General features: G+C 40.1%; 1 long non-coding RNA gene across 1 annotated transcript in view; it reads right to left on the bottom strand.

Annotated features, from left to right (window-relative positions):
* Nucleotides 1-460: 460 nt before the first annotated feature.
* Nucleotides 461-15,437, bottom strand: part of LOC144616052 (uncharacterized) — a 61,890-nt gene continuing 46,913 nt past the window's right edge. Inside the window, exon 3 of the long non-coding RNA XR_013554931.2 lies at nt 461-1,160. This is a non-coding gene — a long non-coding RNA (uncharacterized LOC144616052). The remainder of the gene's footprint in view (nt 1,161-15,437) is intronic.

The following is a 15,437-nucleotide window of genomic DNA, read 5'->3' on the forward strand; positions in this document are numbered from 1 at the left end:
GTATTAGTGGACCCATGCAGTTCAAACCTGTATTACTCAAGGGTCATCTGTTTAGTAGTGTAAACCTTTAGTGTGGACTAATACACAGAGTACTGACATGAACGGATTAACCATGTAAACAACCACACAGTGTAACTGTGTATACACTGCAGCCTGAACCACCACATCATGTAGTAATAGGAACCATCACATACATAATAATATTCATAATAATGGGACGCTTGGGTGGCTCAGTCCGTTGAGCGTCTAATTCTTGATCTCAGCTCAGGTCACGGTCATGGGATTAAACCCTGCAGTGGGCTCTGTGCTGAGTGTGGAGCCTGCTTGGGATTCTCTCTCTCCCCTTCTCTCTGCACCTCCTCTGTGCACGTGCTCACTCTTTCTCTTTCTCTCTCTAAAAAAAATGTTTAAATAATAATAATAATAATGTTCAGTACCACAGTGTTAACTATCACACAAGTTTTTTTCTGTGCAGGTCATACAATCTTTGAAACTTTTCCATAAACCCAGAATGACTCCAAAATAAAAGTTACGCTCAAGAAAGATTTCACTAAGTTGTATTGTCTTCAGTTTTCAAACATCCTCCTGTTCCAGCAGCCTATTACAATATCACAACCTAAATATGTCAAAATAATTATTGTAGTTAAGTTGAAATTTGATTCTGAGTTTTCTTACTAAAAATTGTGAAACAAGCAATTACAGAATTCCTAGTATTAGAAAGAATGAAACTTACTAGTTCCTTAGCACAAGCATAAGCTTTTCCCGGAAAAATCATCTCAAGTGAGACTTTATTAATGGGACACCAAGTGCTATGGAGGGCAATGTTCTCAGAGGCAAGTGCAATGATAAATTTCAAAAGGTCTTTGAAGTGACTTTCCATGGAAGTTAAAGGTAAAGCTGCACAATAATTCCAGGAAAGCAATTCCCAAAAGGCTAAATAAGCTAATGCTAGATGTATAACAGCCTGGTGGCACAGCGTGATAAGGTTACAATGCAGATCTCCTGGGAGGGACACAGAAGGCATGCTCCGTTCACCATTCTCCACAATTTCGTCTTCCTTCAGGAGGGCTTCTGTTTGGAGCTGGGAAGCAGAGAGCTCAAAGTGGGCTCTGATCTAACCTAGAATACAAAGATTCTGAGTAGCTAACCGGAGATAATACCTATGAAATGAAGAGACAGGGTTACAGGATTGTACATAAGAAGGGAAAACTTCTTGAATTTCACACTTAATTGATAAAACAATGGACACATTACTCAGTCTCTTTCAACAGTGGATAATGATGACTGCCTTGCAGAACTGTCGTGAGCACCTAGAAATCCACCTGGCCGATAATGATTACTGACGGTAGTAACACTTACAGACAACAACACTAGCTGTCACGTGGAGTGCTTGCTCAAGTCATGCTCACATGTACATACTAAACCCTTTAGAGCTATCATCTTCCTTAATCTTCATTATTACCCAATATTGTTGGTATTTTCTCATTTCTTCAGAAGAAGAAACAGACCTAGAAAGTTAAAACAACTTACGGAGGGCACAAAGCTAGTATTTGTCACAGCCAAATCTGAATTCAAAGGTCAGCTTCAAAACTGACTAGCTAAGTGACCTTGGGTAAGTTATTCAACTTCTATGTGCCTTCGTTTCTATACCTGTGAAATGGGATAATAACAAAACTTCCTTCATGGGGTTGTTGCAGGATTACATGAAACAAGAAATATAACATGTTTAACACACAGTAAATCTTCAACGAATGACAGGTTTTTATATTATGTAAACATCAGATGGGAAGGAGTTAAGGCTAACACTTTGTAAAAATGGAGGCAAGGACTTAACCAAACTTTCACTTGGATCAAAGGCTACCAGAGCTCTCGCTGGGAAGCAAATTGTAGTAAAACTAGACTTTTCCTCAGAAAGCAGCAATATATCTGATGTAACATATGGACAGCATTTAATGTAGTCTTCAAGGTTTTATGAATCATAACCACCATTACCAACATACCGTTTTTGTCCCTAATTGAATATACATCAAGGAACTTCAGACCACAGAAAGAGGTACAACACCAAGGGTCCTCCATTTGCAAGATTAATATCCCTGATTAAGGTTCCATTTCTCTTTAAATATTATAAGAATGCTCATGTCCTATTTCCATTATTTCTGCCATATATTCATGTAACAGATTTTAATATTATAAATTTTCTTTAAGGTGAATCACTTTTTTATTAATTCAGACTCTACTGAACTACTAAAAAAAAAAGTACCATCCATAATTAATATCTGTGTATGTGGATCATGACCTTAAGAAAATCGAGATGATACTAAAATAAATTGAGAGTTTAAGAAAAACCAAGCAGCAGGCTTACGTTTTAAAGACACCACTGAACTAGGCATTGAAATGGATTTGGATGCCAAACACTGTTGGAATCTCTTCTATACTTACCTTCAAGTGATCAGCTTTAACATCTACTGGAACAGAGAAAAATATGACCTCCCACAACCAATCATTTTATCTTTGTATTCAGGTTCACCATGAAACCAAAAGTGTGCCACCTCCATGTAATAGCTTCAGTGTGTCTGACTCAGGGCAACTTTCTTGCCTCATACTTACAAAACCTAAGCTGTTATTATATACACTTCTTTTTGAAATGGGACAAGATTCTATTAGTTTTCAGGAAAATATAAATTAAAACTACAAGACAGAATTACTATACACTCAACACAATGGCTAAATTTTAAGAAGACAGACAATATCAAATGCTGGTAAAATATGGAGAACAACTGAATTGTCCTAACTGCCATTGGTAAAGTAAGTTTGTACAAATACCCCGTACAAAACTTTGGCAATATCTGTCAAGCTAAACCCATGTCTATCACATGACCCAGCAAATCCATTCTTACTTAAACACCCAACACAGTTGGGTTTTTGTGTTCACACCAATGAAAACAACCTAAGTATTTATGAAAGGTAGATAATGCATGTAATGCATAATTAAACTATAGTATATTCACACCAGGAAAGCTACACAGCTGTGAGAGTGATCAATCTACAAATGCCCATAGTAGGATAGTTGCAGACATAATACTGAAAGAGAGTAGCTGTGATCTTTCCTCTTTCATCTTTGATTTTATCTATTTGTGTCCTCTTTTTCAGAAGTCTGGCTAGGGGGTTATCAATTTTGTTTATTCTTTCAAAAAACCAGGTCTTAGTTTCATTGATCTGTTCTACTGGTTTTTTGTTTTGTTTTTGTGTGTGTGTGTTTTGTTTTGTTTTTAGATTCTATATTGTTTATTTCTGCTCTAATCTTTATTATTTCCCTTCTTCAGCTGGCTTTGGGCTTTCTTTGCTGCTGTGTTTCTAGTTCCTTTAGGTGTAAGGTTAGGTTCTTTATTTGGGACCTTTCTTGCTTCTTGAGATAGGCTTGATTTGCAATGTATTTTCTTCTTAAGACTGCCTTTGCTACATGTTTTCATTTTCATTTGTTTCCATGTATTTGAAAATTTCTTCTTCAATTTCCTGGTTAACCCATTTATTCCTTAGTAGGATGTCTTTAACCTCCACATATTGAGGGCTTTCCAAATTTTTTCTTATACTTGATTTCAAATTTCGTACTATTGATTTCAATTTTCATCTGAAAATATGCATGGTATGCTCTCAGTCTTTTTATACCTGTTGAGGGCTGATTTGTGACCCAATATGTGATCTATTCTGGAGAACGTTCCAGGTGCACTTGAGATGAATGTGTATTTTGTTGCTTTAGGATAACATGTTCTGAAAATATCTGTTAAGTCCATATGGTCCAGTATGTCATTCAGAGCCATTGTTTCCTGGTTGATTTTCTGCTGAGATTATCTGTCCATTCTGTAAGGGAAGTATTAAAGTCTCCTATAGTTATGGTATGAGAATGGCAACACAAATGGGTTTCTACTCTTTAATTCCACTTACCTAAATTTCACATTTTTCACATGTATAATTCCATAAAAAATTCTAGCAGATACAAAGAATATCTCTGCTTATGAGATTGCATATTTACCACCTTATTTGAGAGGGTTCTGACCCTGATGATTTTCTATAAATATATTATTTAATTTGCTCAGATTTGACACAAATCGAATCATAATTTAATTGAATTTAAAGTGAAGGGTACTGGTTGAAATTTGTAAGTAAAACAATTAATTATTTTTTTTATTTTCATTTGAGAGAGAGAGAGAGAGAGAGACAGAACGTGAGACTGGCAGGGGCAAAGAGAGAGGGAGACACAGAATCTGAAGCAGGCTCCAGGCTCCACGCTATCAGCACAGAGCCCAATATGGGGCTCGAACTCACAAACTGTGAGATCATGACCTGAGCCGAAGTCAGACACTTAACCAACTGAGCCACCCAGGCACCCCAAATAAAACAATTAAACCTTTCTCTAAGTTACATACTGTATATATTTTTTTGATATTCATATCTCCAGTTTTTCTTTGGACAGAATCCCACTGGTCTCAAATTTCAAGTATGTTCTGTTATTAAAAAAGTAGCTTTATCGGAAATATTTAATTTAGTGTAGATGGCAAATATGGAGTACAGAAACCACCACCCTCCGCTGGAATGCTCACAGAGGATATGACAAATCAGCCACATATTCTACTCCATTCTGTTGGGAGTCTCCATCTTCTAGTCAAACAGCAGTTCAGAGAGACAGGAGGTATAGAACAGAGTTAATAGAAGATATGGCGATACTTTTCATTTTCCATCACCCATTTGTTTAACCCAAATTAGTCTTTACGCTGCATAGTCGCCCTCCTGTTCTGCTGCTCCAACCAGACTAGTGCAATCTGTTAGGGCAGGGTGGGCAATCCACGCTGCCGGGTCAGGGGGCAGGTGCACCTTTTATAGCTCAGGGTTCCCTCCAAGCACCATTGCCAAAGAGGGCCAGGAAATAGAACATGGATGGGCCACGGCTGTATTTATTTCCTACACGGGCTCCAATCAAGGTCAGCAGGGGAGTAGTGGAAGGTCATCTATACTCAGGGCACTCCCCAGATCGTGGCACCAAAGCATCCTTTTAATACAATCTCAAATTCTTCTCCTTTCTCTGATTGTGAGAAATCCCTTTTATTTATTTTTAAGTTATATTTATTTATTTTAACTTTTTTTTTTTTTGAGAGAGAGCGAGCGTGAGAGCATGGGGGAGGGGCAGAGAGGATCCAAAGAGGGCTCTGTACTGACATCAGAGAGACCAACGAGGGCTCCAACCCATGCCCTGAGATCATGACGGGAGACGAAGTCAGACTTCCAACCATCTAAGCCACCCAGGCGCCCTGAGAAAGGCCTTTTAAACTCTTCCAGACCTCCTGTGGTGGAAGACTAATAAGACCACACGTGGACCTACCTCTCATCACTCCTCACGTCTCTGGTGGATGTTCTTTCTCATTATAATGCTATTATAATCGGCTGATATCTCTTAAAACCAGGGCACCAGAGGGGCTTTGGCCCAGCCTTTCACTCGCTTTAGTCATATTCTTTCTATGCTCTCAGCTGCTCTCAGCTGCACGCTCAAAATATGCAAACTATTCCTAGTCAGCATGTTTTCTCTTCTTCTCTTTGCAAGGTCTAACCTGAACATTTGCTACAAAACAAAGCACGCCTCTGAGCAAGACATCCCACTCATCACGAAGAGCCGGCCCAGTAAGAAGCTGCCAGTCCCTCACCCAGCTCACCACCGACATTCGAAAGCCATTCCCCTTGTGACTCCCTCACTTCCTGCTTCCTTCCCATACTTCACCTCTTCACTCCTGCCCACCTGTCTGGCTTCACGTTCACCCATCAGATCACCAAATCTGATTTTGCTCCTGTAGTACCAATCATGCCTCTCTTCTGAGACAACAGCATTTGCCCACAGGCCCGTGCAGATGCGTGGTTTCTGGGGATAATAACTGCAGAAGGAATAATATAGAAAAAGAAACACTGCGAGCATGAGACAAAGATGCCTGTTTTTTGTGGCTGAGCTTTCCGGCCATCCGGACTTTAGAAAGCCCTAAAACATCTTATCACCTACTAACTAGTTCCTCCTGGCTCACTCAGCTCCAGCCACAAGAGCCTCATCAAAGCTTCCAGAACACGTTAGCCCCTCTGGGCTTTTGTACTTGCAATTCCTGCAGCCTGGACTGCTTCTCCCTCAGGCATCTGCCTGGCTCCCTCCAGTGCTCCTTCATGTCTTTATTCAAACATGCCCTTCTCAGTGAGGTGGTCTCTGATGACCCCAGCTAAAATAGAACATTCCATTCCCCCCGTGTCCCATCCCCCTTTCCTGCTTTACTTTCCTCCCTAGCATTTATCAACTATTTGTAATACAAGGTATTTTAGGAAGACTTATTGATTTTGCTTGTCCAACTGTTTCCGCTTTTGGAATGTAAGCCCCGTGAGCAGAAGGATTTTGCCTCCTTCACCTGCTGTGTGCCCTAGAGCAGAGCCTGACACATGTTAGGTACTCAATACATATTTGTTGGCTCCATAAATCAATGACCTGGTAATAAAGTGTTAAAACAGGAAGTAGAAACCCATTAGAATGTATTTTAGTCAGCTTGGGCTGCTACTATAACATAATACCTTAGACAGGTGGCTTAAATAGCAGACATTTATTTCTCACAGTTCTGGAGGCTGGAAGTCCGAGATCAAGGCGCTGGCAGATTCAGTTCCTGGTGAGGGTCTATTTCCTGGTTCATCGGCAGCTGTCCTCTTGCTGTGGCTCATATTGCCTTTCCTTTATGAGTGTAAGTGAAGAGATCTCTCTTCTTTCTTCTTCTTATAGGGTAGTAACCCCATCATGTGAACCCCACCCTCATGATTTCATCTAAACCCAATTACATCCCACTGGCCCCAGCATTAAATACTATTACACTGGGGTTTGGGGCTTCAATATAGGAATGGGAGTAGGAAGGGATGCCTGAGTAGCTCAGTCTATTAAACATTCAATTCAATTTCAACTCAGGTCATGATCTCAGGATTCATGAGTTCAAGCCCTGCTTCAGGCTCCTAGTTGGCAGTGGGGAGCCTGCTTGCAATTCTCTCTCTTTCCCTCTCTCTCTGCCCCTCCCCTGCTTGCTCTCTCTCAAAATAAATAAATAAACTTTTAAAAAACAAGGAATGGGGATAGAGTGATATAAACACTCAATCACTATGGGGTGCCTGGGTGGCTCAATCAGTTAAGCGTCCAACTTCAGCTCAGGTCATGATCTCACAGTTTGGGGGTTTGAGCACCATGTCAGGCTCTGTGCTGACAGCTTAGATCCTGGAACCTGCTTCAGATTCTATGTCTCCCTCTCTCTCTGCCCCTCCCGTTTGTACTCTGTCTCTCTCTCTCTCTCAAAAATAAACATTAAAAAAATTAAACATTCAGTCAGTAACAGAATATAAGCTTGATAGCAGCAATTTTGTCTTTTTGTTTACTGATGTAGTCCTTACATCTAGAATAGTGCCTGGCATATAATAATCACTCAGGAAATATTTATTAAATAAGAACAGGAGAAATTGTAATGTAATTGTCAAGCTAAAATGCAAGGGCCATCATCAAATCACAGAAGTAACAGTAATATATACGGATGCAGTTTTTGCTCTCTAAACATAGGGATTTCATCAAGACTATTAGTTAGGATGTTGGTTTTTATGCTGCTAGAGGAGACCCAAGTAAACTGTGGTTTAAGCTGGGGAGCCAAATATAATGAACTAGATAGATGTGTATTTCTCTCTTATGTAACAATCCAACCTGATAGAGCAGTTCAATTCTGCCAAGTCCTCAGAGGTCAGAATGCTTACTATTTTGCTGCTCTCCCATCTTTAAGGTGGCCTGCATCTCTGGTACAAGACGGCTTCCTTTCCTTGTCTGCAAAACAGACACCTGGAGAGGAAGAGGGTAGGAGATACCTTGCATTACAGGGCACTCCTGGAAGTTATGCCCAGTGATACCATCTAGGACATATCTACAAGTTTTGCTCATATCGCATTGACTAGAAATGAATCGTGGTCACATCAAGCTATAACTTAGAAAGGAAAATTTAATCTCTATTTTGAACTATAAATCCAGGCTTTTATTATGATAGAAGCAGAGGTGAGTAGATCTGGGGGAGAAGCAGCAGTCTATGCCATGGCATACAATTTAAAATGACTATGTAGGGGTGCCTGGGTGGCTCGGTCGGTTGAGCGTCCGACTTCGGCTCAGGTCATGATCTCACTGTCCGTGAGTTCGATCCCCGCGTCGGGCTCTGTGCTGACTGCTCAGAGCCTGGAGCCTGTTTCAGATTCTGTGTCTCCCTCTCTCTCTCCCCTCCCCTGTTCATGCTCTGTCTCTCTCTGTCTCAAAAATAAATAAACGTTAAAAAAAAAATTTTTAAATGACTATGTAGAATTAAGACACACGTTGTATAATTAGTTATTGAAGCTGGATCCTACACAGAGTTTCATTGCACTATTTTCTCTAACCAATGTCTGTTTGAAAATTTCATGGGTAAGAGTTCTAAAAATTAATTGCCTCAGCCCATATTGTGGGATTTTGATGGTGTTTGAGTTAAAAGGAGGATTTGTCAACTTCAGTGAGAACACAGTAAGCAAACAAAGGTTTAAGTGCTTGCTTGTCAGGACTTTCCTTCTCTTGCTGCAGTTGAAGACATTGGGAGGAACCTGAACTAGGCTGCTGAAGGGTGAGAGTCCATACTGTTAACCTTAAAAATAAAACTGTCAGTTATTTTACCAGCAAAAACGGTTCATGCAGGAATAGCGGAGAATTGCAACACAAAAGAAGCAAGCTATGGGAAATCCAGCAAAGGAGAGGAACAGTATTTTATGGAGAAGGAGGAAATTGGGTGAGGCTGTTTGAACAAAAGCCCATTGGAAAAAAGCAAGAATTTAAGATGATGGTTTTTCATTGGCTGAGTTGCAAGGGTAGTCCATTTCTTGTAGGAGATGCAATGTGTACCTTTTCCCTGTCCAGGCCTGTAATTGACAATTCTTCCTGCAATTGACAAGTTGTATGGCTCCCCTTCCAGCTTCCCAACTCCACTTTAATGTGGTTTCCCATTATTAATTTCCACAATATGGAGGAAGATGGGAGATACCTCAGCTGACAGCTTGCCTCCCACCAGATATGTGAGTGAAGTCATTCTGGATCATCCAGCTGAATTCACAACACTAGCCAATCAGAGACCTATGACAGACATCAGCAGAGAGAAGCTAGATAACTAGATGTCATCCAAGGATAGAAAGGGGTCGGGATAGATGGGGCTTTGCAAGACTCCTGAGGAGATGGGCAACTTATGTGGTTCTGCAAAGCTTCACCTGAGCCAGCCACCATCAAAAAGCAGAAACAAACAAAAACTTGACCTGATAATTCTTTGAAATTCCTCAATCTCTAGGTCATTCTGGTGTCCTCCCCAGAGGACAAGTACCTGGAATAAGGATTCTATTTCTAAGAGACAATTTTTGATTCAGGCTCTTCCAAGCAATGCCTGTCCCACCCCGATTGTGCTCTAGGGGCCTGCCAGGGGGCCCCCCACACACCTGCTGCTCCCACTGGTTCTGCTCCAATGTACAGAAAAGGAAAGTGGGTGCTTTTGGTTATTCTTTTTTTTAAAAAATTTTTTTTTTTCAACGTTTTTTTTTTTTTTTATTTATTTTTGGGACAGAGAGAGACAGAGCATGAACAGGGGAGGGGCAGAGAGAGAGGGAGACACACAGAATTGGAAACAGGCTCCAGGCTCCGAGCCATCAGCCCAGAGCCTGACGCGGGGCTCGAACTCACAGACCGCGAGATCGTGACCTGGCTGAAGTCGGACGCTTAACCGACTGCGCCACCCAGGCGCCCCTTTTGGTTATTCTTTTTAAAGACCTTGGGATACAGCTTAATAAATCTGGAATTTGATTTTGTAAATATCCCTTTCTTGTTGCAGTGTTTAAGTTCATCCCTAACCTAAATCCTAAAACAGAGTACCTGCCCTCTTGCAAATGAGATTTTTGCATTTAGGACTCTAAAGGGTTTACTGGGAGATCACTTCTCAGAGAACAACTTGCTAGCTCTGCGGGCTAATGCAAATTCTCCCATTCATAAATTTTGGCACCTTAGCAACTTGAGGAAACTGAGGCCCATTTCCTTCATATATGCAGTGAGGATAATAATAAGGCCACTAAAACCAGCCCTAGTGAAAAATGCATCAAAACATAAGTGAAAGTGATCTTTAACTATACACATAAGGGTTTTTTTTTCAAGTTTCTATTTCTCCTTAAAATTAATGTTTGTAGGGATTGAGGGACAATTTTCCTTAAGTTCTAGAAAGTTCTTCCTTGGCTTCAATCCTACTGGTGATAAAATGAGGATTGCATTCAGAGTTTTACACTGTGTTCTTCTGACTCTGCATCCACCCAAGATTGTAAGACCACCAGTTCCCCTTATTGAATATTGTATCCTTATAAACTCCTGGGGCTCCTCAGAGGTATTTCCTGAGTGCTTAGCATTTTAGTCCTTTCCAATACAAGGTGGCTTATGCCATGGTTATTCTTGCTCCTTCCCTCTCTAATAATCTGCAAGGCCTCAGAGTCTCACAAAGCAGTCACCACAGTCCAGGACCTCTCTCTAAGAGAACTACAGTGGCTCAGGTCAAACATGGAAGATGTTGATGTGCAATTTCTGTTCTTGCCTTTTGGTTCTTGCTTCCACCTTCTTATCGTCAGCCCGACATTGCCTCTGTTTGGAAATTAGTCCCATTTTTTTTCTTTTAACGTAGCATACATTACTATCCCAAGACATCAGTCTTAGCTGGGAGTGCTGTCAGATGTCATCTCCATAATGAAGGGAAGACAGGCTCTCACCACTTTCATATTACACTCAGTTCCATGGGTCTTGGTGCCCGGCTTCTGGTGCTCCCACTTCTTAGTGAAAATTTGATGAGCCTGCCCTTCTTTTTATACATATATATATATAAAAATTTTTTAGAGAGGGAGGGAGTGAGGCGAGGGAGAGAGAGAATCTTAAGTAGGCTCCACGTCCTGGCACAGAGCTTGACACAGGGCTGGATCTTGCCATTGTGACATCATGATGTGAGCTAAAATCAAGAATCAGATACTTAACCAACTGAGCCACGTAGGTGCCTTCTGATTCATTTTATCCCTTTCTTCAGTATACTCAGCCACGAGTGCATGACACTGAGCTGGAATGTAATTTACAACAAGGACATTGTACCCCAAATCTCCCTCCTCTCTGATCTGAGGCATGTTATTGAATTAAGCTAGTATTTTTCATTTCTTCCTTCCCTCATCAAAATTCTACATACGGATGTGCTTTTGCCCTTCATGCATATGGACTCGCACCATCACTCCCTGTGCCCAGGCACTTATAAATTCTAAGAAGGACACAGCCCTGGCCAAATCTAAAACAGCCACCACGCTTCTTTTTGAGTTGTAGAAGTAGCAATCTCTTTTCACAACCTTACACGAGAAATGAAATTCCATGGATTTGTGAGCTAGTTAAACTATTTAGGTCACTCAAGTTTGTCATTTGCCAATACCTATGGATTACTACTAGGTATGGAGCAAGCATAATTGGGATTTGTTACAAGTACCATGTAAACTCTGAACTTGATAAATGTCACCATGTAATCATCTTTCATGGGAAAGAAAATTGGAATATTGTGATTAGCTGCATGTTCTCCTTTCTCATAATATTTCTTGCTTCTTTTCTTCCTGATTTTTAGTCTTATTTCTGGATCTTAATAAACTCAAAATAGATTGTTTACTGCTTAAAATTTCTTTGTTTTATGCTTTGAGGTATACCAAGATAAAAAAAAAAAAGTTACCAGTCAATCAAACATACCAAGTCTTTGCTATAAAAAGAGAGAAAAATATTCAGGATATTCTAGACATAAAACTATTCCAATTTTTAATCCTGTTTTACAGAAATTGGAGACTTGGCTCTAAATTTAGCTGGCTCTGACCTGCTTCACCTAGACTCACTTACCATTAACAATGAGAAAGAATTTTAAAACTCCCCAATTCCTGTCAGTTCGTGTTATTAATAAAAAGCATTTCCTTAATCCTTCACCTAAAAGCAGTTTCACTATAGTTTCAAAGTTCATGGGGAGAATTCTGCTCCAAATGTTATCATTTTTTAAAGAAAACTTTATTTCAAAAGAAATGGAAATTAAGCAACTTGATAACACTATGTTTATAAACTATTCACTTTTTAAAAAGGAAATTCAAAGGGACAGTAGGTTCATCTCATGAATTTGTCCTAAAAATTGCAACTGTTTCTTTCAACACTTGTGGAACAGCAGGTGGCCAAGGGGTCATCTTTATTAAAATGAAAGCTTTTGACCCTGAGTCACCAGCCTTTGAATTTTCCTCTGGAGGGGGAAAGAGTTAATTTATATTTTTTTCCATTTTTTTCCCATGAAGAAAAGGCCTGAGGCTCTGAATTACTGAGCTTAATGCCAAGACTGCAAAAAAATAATGAGAACCTAATTATAGATTATTTCATCAACATCTCAAAGGGCTTCATACCTGTTAAAATACCACTGTACCCTTCCTGTGTAGATAAGCATGTGGTTTGGTGTGAGAGCAAGAAACTAAATATCTTTGCAAACACCTTTTCCTATTTGTTTAACTTTGTCTTAATTTCTTTGCATTCCATTCAGTACCACAAATTAAGAGGCTGGTACTTAGCCACTCTGGCCATGCCACTCCAAATAGAGCTTGACACGCCAGCTAAAGAAAAAGCCCCCAGGAGCAGCTTACAGGTCTGTCTCCCATGACCCCCCTTTGACCAAGAATGTGGTCCTCAGGCAGTATGTATTTCAGTCCTATCACTTTGATATAAGTAAATCTTCATCCTTTGAAGGGAGGGACTGAGCAGAGGGAATGGGGCAAATTCAACCTGAACTAAGGCTGATGATGCAGGGTACTTTTGGTAATAGAACTACATTGGAAAGAGCTGGTATCAAAGAGACATCTGTGTTGGGGAAATATTATTGGCAATAAGTCCAATTCCTATAGTGACCATTAAAAAATGATAACGTATTTGGAGATACACGTTATAATACTTTTTTCGGCCTTTCTGTTTTATAATCATAACTCCATATTTGAAACCAGAGAGTTTTCCAGAGGTCTGTACCTAGGCATCTCAAGGCCAACTTTCATTCTAAACCTAATAATTATTATGAGATCATATGAAGTATGAATCTTAGCCCTAAGTGTAATCTCCCTATCTCTGAGTCCGTCCACCCAAATATTCATTTTAACCTTTACTATTATATTTTTATTTGCTTTGAATGGTCTTAGAATGAGGGAAGTTGGCATACACCTAAAGAAAGAGAACATAGCTGAATAAACAAGCTAAATGAGTCAGACACTGCAAAAGGAGTAGGGGCCACAAAGAATAATGAGACACTGTTCCTGTTCTTGAAGAACCTACAGACTAATGAAAGAAAAACAGTAACAGAGAAACATGATTTCACCATAATATGACAAGTACTATAGAAAGATATGCCCTGGATGCAATGAGGGCTCAAAATCAGGGTATTTAGTCCATCCTAGAAGTTCAGGATAGACTTCTTGGAAAAGATAATGTCTAAGCTAAGCCTTAAAATCATAAGTAGGGGAGGGGCCCCTGGGTGGCTCATTCGGCTGAGTGTCCGACTTTGGCTCAGGTCATGATCTCGCAGTCTGTGAGTTCGAGCCCCGTGTCGGGCTCTGTGCTGACAGCTCAGAGCCCAGAGCCTGCTTTGGAGTCTGTGTCTCCTTCTCTCTCTGCCCTTCCCCAGCTCATGTTCTGTCTCTCTCTCTGTCAAAAATAAATAAACATTTTTAAAAATTTTTTTAAATCATAAGTAGGGGAGAAACACTTCCACTGCAGAGTAAGGACCTCCAAAACTCCATTTCTCCATAAGAGCAATGAGAAAACTGACAAACTATTTTTAAAAGCAACTTTTCAGAACCCTGGGTATTAACTAAAGGCTTATCACAATATGAGGAGTGTTTATTAAGTAAAAACAGCTAAATCATGGTAAGAAAGGTGAGTTTACTGTGCTTTAACCTCGTTCCCGTACTCCTCTTTCCAGCTCTTCAGTAGCCTTGGAAACTAGCATTCTCACAACTATGATAGCTGTGAAAAAACAGCAGTCTAAGAGACACAGGATGGGGCAGAATGGATTTGAAGCACTGCAAAAAAACCCATCCCCACAGAATTGTCACTATTTAACCTTTCTGATGCTCCCTTGTAAAAGTCCCAGTCACAGGGTTTGTCCTCAGGTAACCTGACTCAGCTACGACTCCTTGGGAAAATTTCTTTTTTTTTCTTTTTTTTTTTTTTTTACCTGTTTATTTATCATTGGGAGACTGAGAGACACAGAGCGTACAGGGGAGGGGCAGAGACAGGGGGAGACACAGAATCCGAAGCAGTCTCCAGGCGCCGAGCTGTCAGCACAGAGCCCAACACAGGGCTCGAACCTACAAACCGCGAGATCATGACCCGAGCCAAAGTAGGACACTCAACCAACTGAGCCACCCAGGCACACCATCCTTGGGAAAATTTCTAATCCCGGGGCATTTGTCAGAAGTAATCAGCAGCAATTGTTAACATCATAGCTGCCTAAGCTGGGGATATAAGTTGGGACTTAAGAGGCCTCCCAAAAATCTGAAACAAAAATTCTAGGGAATGAAATGTCTATAGCGGGTTTTGAAAATCTCTGGCATATTCCTGGGGATCTAGAAGGTCATGTCCCTGCCAAGAAAGATCTGGGAAAATGCTAAGCTTTCACCCCTGACTAACCTTGAGGCTCTTTGCAAGTAGTAAGGGAAAGATAAGGTGGAGTTATAAGTTGCCAAAGTGTTGAAGGCATGACACAACAAACTATACAGAGTCCCTTGGCAAAGAGTGACAACTAATTGCTGATAGGATTTAAGGAAATTTCTGTCCAGTCATTAATTGATCACTAAGCTAACTGAGCAGAGACTATAGCGATCATATACAACACGGCATACAGATATTACAAAATTAGTTCAGAAAGTCATTAAACAAACAACAAACATCAAAACAACAGACTCTAGGTAGTGGAGGAGGATTTGGTTTCCAAAGTTGCTGTTCCAAAATATATGAGAAAAACCACAAGAAAATTAAAGTGGAACAATAGAAAATATCTGTTTAACACAATAGAAGATAGTAATGGAGAAATAGAGAAAGAAAACAAATCATACAGGAAAGAAATAGCAAAACAATAGATATAAATCCTATCTTATCAGGAACCACATTAAATGTAAATAGAATAAACACTCTAATCAAAAGGCAAACTTTGGAAGAATGGATACAAAAACATGATCCAACTATTGACTGTCTACAAGAGACACACTTCAGATTCAAAGACACAAATAGGTTGAAAGTAAAAGAACAGGGGCACCGGGGTGGCTCAGTCAGTTAA

Source organism: Panthera onca, chromosome B1 (assembly GCF_046562875.1).
Source record: "Panthera onca isolate mPanOnc1 chromosome B1, mPanOnc1 haplotype 2, whole genome shotgun sequence".
Lineage (NCBI taxonomy): Eukaryota > Metazoa > Chordata > Mammalia > Carnivora > Felidae > Panthera > Panthera onca.